We start from the raw sequence: 14,106 nt of genomic DNA on the forward strand, positions 1-14,106 counted from the left end.
ACTGAAAGAATTCCGCATCATTCACCGCACCGCAACTTCTTGCTACCCTCAGACGAATGGCCTGACCGAGCGCTTCAACCGTACTCTGAGTGACATGCTGGCCATGTACGTCAACGACGCTCATTCCAACTGGGACCAAGTTCTTCCTTTCGTAACCTACGCGTGCAATACTGCGATACAGACCACCACTGAATTCTCTCCCTTCTTTCTTCTTTACGGACGCGAGCCAACCTGTACAATGGACGCGCTCTTTCCCTACCGCCCTGATGTATCTGAATCGACGCCACTCTCGGACGCCGCCCAGTACGCAGAAGAATGCCGTCAGCTCGCCCGTTCGCTTACAACGGAAAACCAGTGGCAACAAAAACACCACCGTGACACCGGCGAGCCTTCTACATATGCACCTAACTGCCTGGTATGGCTCTGGGTCCCTGCCACAACCACCGGCCTTTCAAAGAAGCTTCTTGCTCGATATCATGGTCCATACCGAGTCCTCCAACAAACATCTCCTGTCAACTATGTTACGCCCTCTGCCTACTTGCGTCGCCGTGGACGCGAAACAGTTCATGTCAACCGAATCAAGCCATACTACGATCCGTCTGTTCTGTCGGCTCCATAAGTTGCCAGGATGGCTCCTTCTCTACCCGGGTGGAAAATGTAGTGTGGTAATTTTCGTCTTCATAGCCACTGCCATGCATCGCGTGCTGGCGCGCTCGAGGATGAAGAAGTTGGTCGCTGCCTTGCTGATTCGCCACGCCTGACTCTCCGCTGCGAGTTCCTCCTGAGCGGCTATATCCATCTGAATAAACACACCCCTACAATAACAGTTTCATAGCTTATGAAGCTGCCTCCCTTGTGGAAGTTAAGATACCATCCACAGTTCGCGCTCGAGATTAGCGATCTTTGATGTGAGGGCGCAACCAGAACGAGAAATGCTTGCCTTGCACAATCGTAGAACCACAAACCGTAAGGGTCCGTCGCAGAAGAGCCGTCTGCCTCACCGCATAGCTCTCACTCTTTACTGGTTTCGTTTGATGTACCGGGTTTAGCGTCTCAAAAGCGACTCTGATTATGAGAGACGCTGTAGCGGAGGACTCCGGAAATTTAGACCACCTGAGGTTATTTAACGTGCACTGACATCCCACAGCACAGGGGCGCCTTGCTTTTCGCCTCCATCGAAAAGCGGCCGCCGCGGTTAATATTCGATCCCGCATCGTTGGGTCCTGCAGTCGCGCGCCGTAATGACGTAACCACCGCGGCGGGTTATTTGGAAGTTTTATCGTCTTGCATGTAAATAACAGCACTCGCCACCTTTTGTCATTCGACATCATGGTATTTCATATATTTGTAAGCAAGCAAGATTTTGATGCTCTAAAGGTCGTTAATCTCTTCAGTGTCATTTAATTTCATACGGCCGTCAAACTGTGCGACCCGAATCAAAATTAATTAGGTAAAATTCGTTTAGTTTGACCATCGCTAATTCGGGTAAGTGAATAATTATATAGGGTTAGGGCGCAGGCTATTTATGACGAAAGTATGGCAACATAGAAAAAAACGACACACATGTACATGGCGTTGTTTCGCTGTAATAATTAATCATTCGTTTCTCTCTAGTCCCGTTAACGTGGGCGCCATTATACGCTATGAAACTCTCGTTATTACGGAGGATTTCCGGTGCATTTCGGCTCATTCAAAACAGCGATGAACCTCGCATTCATATAAATGCAGAACCGGAAATTGGACGATGATAATACTAAGCGAGGGACTCAAGTGGCGCCGGTGTCCAACCCATATCGCGTAAAGATGACTTACTCATCGATATATGATCACTCGAGAACGAGCGATAGGATGCCCTTTGTTGCGTGGTGCAGCCCTTTTGTAGCGAAAGCTACACTAGGCTAGTAGAAGCGCATTTTGCGGTGTCCGACAAGAACCACAACTGCGCATGCGCCGTTACCATGACAGTCTGTTGATTCGAGCTCCATGGGTCTAAATGCGGTGCCCGCGCGTGACGTCACGCTCTTATATGTTCATCACCGTCCTCATCGTGATCATCACAAGTGGCCATCGTAATCGTGGTGATCACAGCTGCGTGGTCCTACCGCGCAGCTGAGCCGCGGTGCGTGCGCTCGCTAAATAGACGCGCAAAGAATGAAGAAGCGGACGGCGAGCGCACGTACTGTGAACGCAATCGTTGGATGCTACGCGGAGAAGCGTTGACGGAGCGAGAAGTCATCGCATGGCGCGGTGCCGCCCGACAACTCGCGAATGAAGCAAGGAAGGCTAAGCGAGCATCGGAGATGCCTGAAACGCGGGAATAACGTCTCGCTAAGCGGCGGCGCTAAGTCTCGGATCGGAAAAGACGCAGAGTCGCTGCCCAACTACAAGGAGAAGCAGACCGTCCAACTCTACATCAATTTGGCATATAGGATCCTCACGTTCGGATTACCCAATGGGAAAACGAAATTGATCTTGTGTACCAAAGAGAGACCGCCACTTCTCGATTCTGTGCATCCAATATTGAGACGGTGACAAACTACTTTACAGACCAGCGATCGGCCTTCGTGTCTATAAAGCCTAACATCGAATAAACATGTGTTTTACAGACATTGAAAACCGTGACAGTGTTTCAGTCACCTAACCAAGACAGCCTAACATATCGAATAACCAAGCTCAATCAAGCTAAACCCTAGCTTTCGCTACGTATATTCTGGCCTAGCTGCAACTTTTTTTTTTTTTAGGTCCTCCTTGCTGTCGCTACGTGTGCGTCGCGGGCCATGCACTCAACTTTCTCGGTGCAATCGCGGAACGCCTAATCGTTTTACATAAGAAGACGAGTTTTATATCCAGGACGTGGTTTCTTTCACGCGGAGAGTGCTTAGGCATGCGGGGGGGGGGGGGGGGGGGGGGAGGGGGTGAAGAGTTAATTCATTTTGCGCGCACTGCATACATCATTTGACACAAATACTGAAAACAGTTATTGCCATGTAATTTTAACCTTCTTGATATACAACAGATATGTTGTTGGGTTTTTTTTTTTTTCTTTATCCCGACTAGTGCCCTTAACTAGTCGTGGAAACAATCCCATATAGCGTTAATTGTGCAGCTTGTTCACAGCAAGCGTACACTCTATCCCCACTCCGCAACAGCATAAGCTGCACGTGTTTTACCAAACGTCTTTCCTTCTTATCACTTCTGTGGTTTTCTCTTGAATGCCTTTTTTAATAACGTTGTTTATTGCCTCGGGGCAAAAAGGAGTATATAAAAAGAAAATTAAAAGGGGTGTTCAATAAAAACAAAAGGGTTGACTGTTCTGTTAAAGTTCAAGAGGGAACGATGATTAGGTCCCTGCGTCCAAGCAATATAAGAAGATGGGTTGCTCAGCGAAAAGTTCACTGCTGTCAGGTGCCCAATTCTCGTCGGCTTCAGTGCCGGGCAAACCCACAATACTGATACATTTAGGTTAAGGCCGACGACTGTGTCTTAGGTCCTGGAAAGGGCCAATCAGGCCGATAGAGAGGGGGGTATCGTTTTCTTCAGATAATGTCAGGCTTGGTAACTATGGCTCACGAGATTTGTTATTATTCTGTTTCTTTGTCCTCCTCTCCTTGCGGAAAGCTATCGATAACTATTTTCCTGCAGCTCTATTCCTAATGAATCCCGTTTGAATGCTTGTCCCCTTTCAAGAAAGGCGTGTCAGCAAGAACCTGCTTTAGGTGCGGACTCGTCATCTACCCAGCATTGTAGTTTTTCCTGCTGCTGCTACTTTTTATTTTATTTTCAGGGAACGGGATCCTCGATTCCAAGCTCAGACATTCATACCGAATAATCATTCTTTCACTCATTGCCTCACTCTGTCTGCCCCACTCTCTTCCCTCCCCCTTCCTGGCATTTCTTCCGTAGCAAAAGCGTATTTACACTCCCGCCAGTGATCTTCACGCTGCCCAGACGAAGACAAGTCCTTTTGTAGAGACGTTGGTCCGGCTTACGAACTAAGGCTCCCCTTCTACCCTTTTTCAGTTCTCTTTCATCCTGTGTAGCCACCTTCTTTCTCTCGTTCTACTGTTATTAATGTCATAAAAAGGCCTGAAAACATACCATAAACAGAGAAACGCATGAAAATTCGCACTTAGCTTATTAGGAATAGGATGAGGGACTTGATACTGAAAGGCCTCGCTACCAAGTACATAAAAAAAATGAAGATAAATTTTGTCCACACCCAACACGAGTTCCGAAAGAATACGACTGTCATCATAATTAGTTCACTTGTAATGAGCAGAGTGAGCAAATTTCACAAAATGCAGGTCATTGGCTGCGTATGACAAAAGCAGTGCTGAAAATCTGTACTTCGAGCAGATATAGTTTCTACTAAAGCGGCACAACAGCAGATTCCACCAAGCGCAGGGGTGTCCATGACTGCTTCTCGAGGGTCGTATGTGACTCCTGTGGGTTCAAGTGCGGCTCGCTCGACTCTGGTATTGGCTCTCTTCTGTCTTAGATTAGTGCCTCTAAAAAGCAAGTTTTTTTTACGTTCTATAAAAGACGCACACACAAGAAGTTAGTTATCCCGAACTGGCGCCATACTGCGGAGTGGCAGTCAGTGTGATCGCCAGCTTTGGCGGATGGAATAAAAGAACTGCGACGTCTCATTACGGCGCCTCTTGACTAAGATCTGCGTGTGTCTGTCTGGCTGCTTCTTGAATACTTTAGCATCATCATCGTCATCATCAGCCTGACTATACCTATTGCAGGGCGAAGGCCTTTCCCATGCACCTCCAATTAACCCGCTCCTGCTAGCTGCGTCCACTTGCTCCTTCAAACTTCTTAACCTCATCCCTCCACCTAAGTTTCTGTCGCCTCCCGCTAAGGTTTCCTTTCATTGGAATACAATTTGTTACCCTTAGCGATCATCAAATATCCTCACTTTACAATCCCTTCTTGATTTCCACCAGAACGTCATTAACTCAAGTGTTTTGTTTGTTTGTTTTTTCTGATCACGCTTCCTACCTCTTAACGTTACACCTACCACTTTCCGTTTCATAGCCCTCTGCATTTTCCTCAACTTAAGCAGAACCCTTTTTGTTAACTTCCACGTTTCAGCCCTATAGGTGAGTGCAGGTGAGATGTAACTGTGATGTACTTTCCCCTTGAGCGATACTGGTATACTGATATTTATAACCTGCGAGTGCTTGCCAAATGTGCTGCATCCTAATATTATTCTCCTTGTTATTTCCCTTTCATAGTCCGGACCTGCTATTATTACATGTCCTAAGCATATATATTCGCCTACCCCTTCCAGTGCTTCGCTACATCATGTAAACAGCTGTTCCTTCCCGAGGCGGTTGAACATTACCTTAGTCTTCTGCCTACCTTACCGCTTTTCCTGTCAAAGTCATCAATCATTCATTACAATTCATCTACTGCGTCACCAGCGAATCAGAGACTACTGAGGTGTTCTCCATCAACCATTGTACGTAATTGCTCCCATTCAGTCTTTCAATATTTCCTCTAAGCAAGCTGTGATAATACTGAGGAGATGATGTCTTGTTGCTTAACAGCCTTATTTATGGGTATTTTATTACTTTCTTCCTCGACAATTAGGGTTGCCGTGCAGCCACTACATATATCTTCCAGTAATTTCAAATACGGCTCATTTTCACCCTGATTTCGCAATGCATGCAACACTGCTTAGGTTTCGGCTTAGTGAAATGCGTTCTCGTAATCAATGAAAGCTATGTTAAGGTCTGGTTATATTCCGAGCATTTTTCTATCACCTGGTTGATGTGAAGATATGAAGGGACAAGAGATGAAGGGGCGGTTTGTTGGTAACAATTCCCAGGAGGAAAGCCTGGAGCCGATTAAAGATAAGGCCTTTCTTTGTATGCTCTAAGTCTTTGTACAGAACCGACAGGAAAACTATAGTCGACTTTTTTAACCAATCGTTGAAAGTTCTCTGCCCAAACGACGCGGAACCCAGCAAGGTTTCGCTGCGTGCAGCAAGCTCTAGAAAAAAAAAAATTGCACACTTCTGCAAATGCCATTTTACCTGCGATAATTCATGCCACTTGCCCAGCTTCACCGTACTTATGAAGAACTCAAAAAGCCTTCCAAGGATGTTAAAGAATTTTTTGCCGGTCAGGGGTGTGTTCTGAAACCGCATTCTGAGGTGCGCGCGTTCAAAAACCAGTTGCCGGAAGTTCCTCTCCTGACTGCAAGCTATCATCCCACGTTTGGTAACGTGGCGACAAGCCTTTTGCTGCTACAGCTGCCACCTTTCTGAACTTAATGCCGTCATAGTTCCTCAGGTGACGAGAGTGGTTCAGTCAGGAGGGCTCAAGCTGCCTTCTCTCAAGACAACCTCATAGGAGACCTCACGTACTTGTGCGCCTTCACTTTTCTCATGACCACTATGAGAAACAGGTTAGAAGGGGGGGGGGGGGGGGGGGGCTCAATTTTCTTCACATTATACTTCTTTATATCGGACACTTTGTGCCTAATAGTTACTTTTGATAGCTCTGCCAGTTATAGCCGCTCGACCACATCGGTGGTATCTGAGTTAACAGCTCTGAGAGAAGCAATTATATATATTCTACAACAACGCCCTGCAGCATGGGTTATCTTCAGCGATTGTCGCGCTGCACTACAATTGCTTAAATCATCAAGAATTCAGGAAGAGCTCGTCATTGACATAAATAAGCTACACACAGAGGCCTATGACCTGAGTCACAGCATTGTGCTACAGTGGTTACCTGCTCACTGCGGCATCGCGGGCAACGACCTCGCAGACGCCGCTGCAAAAGAACTAAAAGATTCCACAAGGACAATTTCAATACCATTCTCACGAAGAGATGCAGCAAGACTTGTAGCAACTGAATCATGGCGATTGCAACGCTCTCTGTGGTGTGACCCGAACCATCAATATCGACCTCTACACCGAATAGATCCCACTTGCGTCTTTCGAATTCCTCACAATTTGAACAGGTGGCATCGAAACTGTCTACACAGAATCCGCTGGAATGTGTCATACACAAACTACTTCCTACGTAAAATAGGCATAGCGAGCAGGCCTCTGTGCTCTACATGTGGTGTGTGTGAAAATTTTGAACATTTGGTAACCTCCTGTCAAAGGTTTACTGCACATCGCAGGACACTGCGCAATAATTTAAGCTTACCTAAAGAAACAACCTTGCGCCTTGAACATGTCCTGGGTCCTTGGTGCGACGGATCGTCTGCTGCGCGAGCTACCAAGGCCTTACTAACTTTTCTGAAGGACACAGGGTTGATTAATACCCTTTAAAACTCATCTGTGTGTGATTATGTGCGTGTGAAAGTTAACTTTTCTTAAGGACACAGGGTTGATCAATACCCTTTAAAACTCATCTGAGTGTGCTTATGTGCATGTGAAAGTGTGCGACACCGATTCTCTTTTTTTCTCATTTATTTCCCCTTCCCCTCCCACACTCTGTCACCCTCATCCCTCAACCCTCATCAGCCTCATCAGGAGTAGCATGCTAGGCTTACCACCAGGCAGACATCTCCTGTTGCCATTAAAATATATATATCTCTCTCTCTGCCAGTTATATGCTGGCTGTTGGGTTGGAGGCTTGCGTATTTTGGGGTTTTTTAATAAAATATTTCGTCTGCCTAAATAATTTACCGGCATTCTGTCTAACTAACCTGTCGCCTACTTTTACCGTGCACTCAGTAATGATATCTCTGAAATTATCGTTCATTCCTTCTACACTAAGGTCTTCTTCGTCGTCTAAAGCTGAACATCCATTCTGTATTCAGATCCTGAATTCTTCTACCTCCCTCTCACTGCTAATTTGTTGATTGACTTCTTCCCTACTGATCTGTTCCGTCCCCTCTTTAAACCTAGACTATAATTTGAGATCTTGTGCTAACTGCATCGCACCTTTCCAATTACCTCTACATTCTGCACATTGTCAGGGTTAGAACAAAGTATGAAGTCAAGTATTAGCAGCTCCCTGCTATTCCTAAAGTCAATGCCACAGCCACCCAGTGCCTGGTCTCCAGACTGCATGCTTTTTGCCTACATTGGCATTGAAGTCGGCCATCAGTGCACTATACTGCGTTTTTACTTTCCCCATCGCCAATTTTACATCTTTGCAGAAGCTTTATATTGTCTGTTCATCACGACTACATGTAGGCGCGCAGGCCTTTACAACCTTCAGTCTATACCCCTTATTGAGGTTAATTACAATGCCTGCAACCCTCTCAATCATGCTATTGAATTATTCTATTTTGCCAGCTATATTCGTATTGACAAGGGACCCTACTCCTAGTTCTCATCTCTCCGGTAAACTTCGATACACAATACATGCCCGCCCTTCATTACAGTATATGCCTCATTTGGTCTCCTAACCTCACTAAGCCCTATGGAATTCCATTTCATACCCTCATGTAACAGCACTGCTGAACTAGCTTCACTAGCTAGGGTTCTAGCGTTAAATGTTGCCAGGGTCAGCTTCCAATGGCGGCCTGTCCGGAGCCAGTGATTCTTAGCACCCTACTCTACGTCGCAGGTTTCAGCGCCGCCGTGATCAGTTGTTCCGCAGCCGCTGGGGAAGTATTCATAGGAGGTTGTGGCCAATTACTACAACAAGATGATCAGATCCTGCTCTGCTGAGGGAGTGCGTTCCAAAGGTGTTCGCCGTATGAGGTCACACGTACCCTTAATCTGTTTATGCAATTCCTCTGACCCGTGCATTTTTTTTTCTTCTTAATCCTGAAGAAAATGGTCTTGTACACAGGGTGGTTGCTAAGGGCTGAAATTAAGATGGTGGCTTTCCTGCTTCCGGTAAGTGCGTGGCAGCGCAGAGGTCTTTGCGCAACGAAATCTCTTTCTCGGCGCCGACTAGGGGCACAGGTCTGCTGCCCAAGGGATAGCGGCCGTCGTTTAAGCGGGAGACTGGTCGCTGCTCTGTATCAGCTGGAAATAAAGTTTCCACACTACCACCACCTCGGGTGCCATATTCGAGGAGGAGCTGACGTTCTGGATTTTTGCTCGAAAGCGTATACAGCGAGCTCGGTCGAAAAGCCGTCACCGTAATCCAGAATTGAGGCACACGTGTCGGGAAAGGCCCGCACGTGATTTCTGTTAACATTGTGACGCAAGTGTTCTAATAATAATAATAATAATAATAATAATAATAATAATAATAATAATAATAATAATAATAATAATAATAATAATAATAATAATAATAATAATAATAATAATAATAATAATAATAATAAGTTTTATTCTGATATGAATCATGTACACAGAACATGCCCACGGGAAGAGGCAAAAGGAAGAAGCTGATGGCATTCTTCCTGACGAGGCCTCACTCCGGGTCACACATCAACGTACATTCAGCTTTAGGAGTGATGCCGTATCATTTCGCTTCGAATTTGGCATACACTGCTAGTCAAATTGAGTTTGCGACAGATAGCCGAACCGACATGTGTATATTATCGTGATCGGACGAGTCGCGTCGGATCTTCATAACGGCGACAACGATCGAGACTGGAAGAAGTAACCCCGGACCCCTCCAAGCCAGAGCGGGGTGATTGTCCAGCTATGAGCGCCCAAAATCGGCGACGGTGAGTCGCCCTTGCACCTGACATCGACCGAACAAAGAAGAGGAAACGACGAATTTCCAGTCCCTTCAAGTGTCGAGCACCGCTACGGAGAGCGGGCGTTCATTCTTCCCTTTCTTCCCGTGGTGGACCACAGGGACAGCATCCGGCTAAGTTGCCTGGTTGAATGTCGCCCGGCGACATTGGGACCGATGAGGCAGCCCAGGCGCGAACTCGCACGGTTGGTTGGTTGGTTGGTTGGTTGGGGTCTTTGGGTTATTCTTGGGGGGGGGGGGGGGGGGCGATACCGGACACGGGTTATGCCGGCCTTAATTCGCGGCGGCACTCTTGGTGTCCGGGGGAAGGGGAGATGGGATGTTGGAAGGGGGAGGGGGGTCATCATCGTCGTCGTGGAGTCGCTCTCGTCGTCCTTGTCATCGGCTCCGTCGCCAGCGCTGTGGCCAGCAGGTCAGCAGGCCCGGTGGTGGGCTACAGTCTTGCAGCCAGGCCGGACTCCTCCAGGAAGGCCAGCAGGAGCCGGTGGGCTGCCAGGGGGCTCCTGGCCGGGAAGAGCAGGTGCTCCTCGGTGGCAGCAGGAAGTCCGAGGGCCCGGTAGCCTGCCTCCATCTTGCGACGGTGGTGGGCGTGTGCCGGGCAGACACAGAGGAGGTGCCCCAGCGTACCTGCATCACCGCAGGAGGGGCATGCTGGGGAGGGGGCCCGGCCACGGACGTACAGCTCCGTGGGCGTCCAGGAACCTCCGGTGCGGAGGCGTAGGAGGAGATCGCACGGTGGCAACCTGCTGACGGCATCCACGCCGTCTAGACGACCACCTCCTCACCCTCAAGCCAGGACCAGTTAGAGGGGCGTGTCAATTAACAAGTGCGAGCAGTGTTGGTGCGCGAGTGTGAGAGTTCGGGAGAGTGAGGTTACAAAAACACTCCCTCATAATCTGGCCTGCCTTTCATCTGGGGGACGTAGGGATTCAACCCTATAAAAACTGGCGACAAGTGTGAGTCATGAGTCGTAAAAAGGAGACTGTTCCTCTAATCAGTCTCCCACTAACCAACGCTACCACGTAAATACTGTATATAAAAGTTTTCCCATTTCACTTCAAAGTCCGTTTCCAGCCGCCTCGTCCTTGTTCCTGCTCAGACTACCAACCGGGCCTACAACACGCTACCTGAGTCACGACAACTTTCAGTTGTATGATGTTAATTTTAGGGGTAGGTGTTCATCGCGAACTGAGAGATATACTGCGCTTTTCTTCCTCCACGTGAACTTAAACAAAATAGTATTAAAAAATTTGCGGAATGAAAAGGAGGTGTAAAAGGCACCATCGCGTGTACCTTTAAGGCGAAACCTAAGGGTCCCATTTTTTTTATGTTTGCTTTTCGCTCATGCCGATGCACACATATCAGCGAGTCTTTATTTATATAAGCAAATTGAGTGGGGATAGATCTTCTGGGCTCGTTTTGGCCTTTCGCTCACACCCAGTGGCGTCGCTAGGTCTCCCCCGAACCTGGTGCGAAGTTCTCGCCCTCCTCCCATGCCCCCTCTCTCCTTTCCCGGCGTTTTAAGAACCAAATGGCAACTTCTTTTCTACCTGCTCTGTCCTCATGGTTTGCTTTGAAGTCAAGTTCGCTCTGCATCCAACCGCGCAGTGCGAGTGGAGTGGCATTTATAACCTTTTTCTTTTTAACGCTTAGCCACAGCGATTGTGCCCCACGACTGATAATTTAGCAAAACATCACATCAAGAGCACATATTTCCGAAAAAGGCACAATTGCACCCGCACGTGTAAGTTGCGAGAAAATTCACTGAGCAAAAAGCTTAAAAAAGGGTGATTGCCCAGTATGAGACCACAAGAACACGGAGTTCTCAGAGAAACACTGTTTCAGCTCACTCTATAACCGAACCCATTCCTGAAAACTTTCATTACCACGCGTTGTAGTTAGGTCCCCATATGCATAGGTGAAAGCCTCTTTGCGTTCCCTAGATTCAACTTTTCTTCTCTCCTTTCTCCAAAAGGTGCAAGTTGACTTCTGCATCCAGACTGCAAAGTTACCAACGCGCATATTGATGCCATACCAACAGAAAATATTAAGCGCGAAATGTCATTTTGGAGCTGGGAGACGGTGGGCGTCTCCAGGCTCTTTTTTATTTTTTTAACGCTTTCAGTTGCGTATCTTATTCTAACAATGACTTTGCCTTTTTCAGAGAATAAAGGATAAGAACAGCATAATACACTACTTGAGCACCGTCGGGTACATTCGCTCTCAATTCCTCTTTTAAATAACCTAGCCTTGCTAAAGGTACCCTCCTTCTTATTAGTATTTATTTTTCTAGTCAGCGCGTAGTGATCAGACTTGCCATTCCACTGAGCAACATGCATTCCGTACCTTTCGGCGTCTTGAAAGTGTGAGGCACATGTGTGACTGGGCCGAGTGGTGAGAAAGGCACAGGAGATAAACGAACAATTAAGACAAAAGACTACCGGAGGATACTGCCGGCGGTCCTCGCTCGGGAAAGGAGAGTGAACTGCACATACATAAAAAGAGGTCTTGCGGCGGCACGGCCGCGCTCCCGCGCAGAAGCTTCCGATGGGTATCGGGTTAATTGCTGGTGTTTCCAGGGTACACGCACGTACACAGGCCCGGTCGAATGTTGAAATGGCGTAGGGTCTCTGGCATAGACTAAGCCATGTGTTTTCAAGCACTCCTCACAACAGAATAATTCGTTCTACGAGAAAATCACACTTGTCAGTCAGTGTCTCAGCGTCACCAATGCGCGACTCAATAATTCACCCCCCCTCCCCCCCCCCCCCCCCCCCCCCCCCGCCCCTTCATCCCTCTCACTGCCGAGCTGCACCCTCAATGAGCGCTGCATCCAGTGCTGACCGCACCCACCTCACTCCCCTCGCGACGCCACTACAGCCCTAAAATGGCACCTTCATCCGTCCTTTGCACACGTAGAACCAAATAAGATCAATCCTTCAATTCGCTGGAGCAAGATCATAACCAAACATATAGCTGCTGCACAGGTTAACGTTCTTGGTTTCTTCAGAAAACACAAGCTGCAGTGACTTGACGCAATGACGGCTGATGCGACTACAAGTTGCCTTCGTGTTCTCTCTACGGTTCTTGTTCCTGCGCACAGCATGTGTAAAAACGCTGCTCTAAAGAAATGGGTCGTTCACCGCGCGTTACCTACTGCCTTCTTGGTTTTCCCTTACCCATTATATTGCCGTGCTTTTTGGTAACGCTCTTCGATTCCCATTAAAGTCGGCAAAATGTTTGAAGGTCCTTGTCCTTTAAAGCGACACTAAAGTTAGCATCACGTGGTTTCTTGCTATTCTTGGAAAGAATCTATTCCGTTGATTCTTCTGGGCACATTGATGCCTGTTCGGTGCGAATAGACGCATTTAATGGCGCGAAAATTACATTCAAGTTTTTTTTTTTTTTTTCCCCACAGTTTCGTTCAAACTCGTGACATCTATAATGAAGCCGACACAAAGATCAGCGTTTCGAAGTGAATGACTGCGCATAACTTGTAGGGTACCTCGGAGTCCCAATAAAGGCTCAGGGATCGACCAAAAATTAAAAAAAAAAAGTTTCGATGGATCTTCGTTCGCATGAGAAATATACTGGCGATTGGGGCATCTATATATTGATTTCTTAGATCGTTATATCTTACAGAAAGCCTTCTTTTTTTTTTTTTTTTAGTCACAATAGGTCATTTCTGTTGCTGCAATCCATAGATAGGGACAAGCTTCGATATGTCCTCAATTTCTCTTTAAACTCTGTACCACGTTTTTTAAATGAGAACTCCTTGCGTTTCAGAGGATATCAAATTATGAATCTTCCAAAAACCTTTTTGGCCAAATGTGCATTTTCTGTACTTTTCACCCACAACTTCGATCCTCCACACGTCATACCAAAGCCATTTTTCGTCTCGCAGTCACGCGACTAGGCACATGATCTGTAAGAAAACGGATACATAGCTTGCGCACAAGTGGTTACTTCTGCGTAATGACAGAAAGGAATCAGTTAGCCAAGATATACGCAAAAACACATAAAAATATGGAAACTAAAAGCGGAAAAATCCCAACCAGGTGTCCAATTTCCCTTTGCTAGTATGTGCACTTCTACCTCTTTTTTTTATCTCTTTATTTTGTTTTCTTTACCATTCTGCACTCATACTTTTCACTCACTCTTTTTCCGGTTATGCGTGTATATTTGAGAACAAAGAGGAGGTCTTATTTATCAAACTATCTCTCCCCTTCTTTCTCCATCTCTAGTGACAACGCCGACTCGACTAGGGAAGCTCGTTCGGCGTTCGGCCAAAAAACAATTTAGCCTAAATTTACGAGCTCACCTTCACATTTTACTAAGGTAACGCCAACAGCTGCCTCGACGGAGCGCAGCCTTCTTCAAGCAAGGTACGTCTAAATTACATTATAACTAAGTGTATGCGAATAATAATCGGAACATTTCAATGGCGACTCCAGTTTCCTCCTAT

Source organism: Amblyomma maculatum, chromosome 2 (assembly GCF_055883805.1).
Source record: "Amblyomma maculatum isolate TAMU_Amacu chromosome 2, ASM5588380v1, whole genome shotgun sequence".
In the NCBI taxonomy this organism is placed as follows: domain Eukaryota; kingdom Metazoa; phylum Arthropoda; class Arachnida; order Ixodida; family Ixodidae; genus Amblyomma; species Amblyomma maculatum.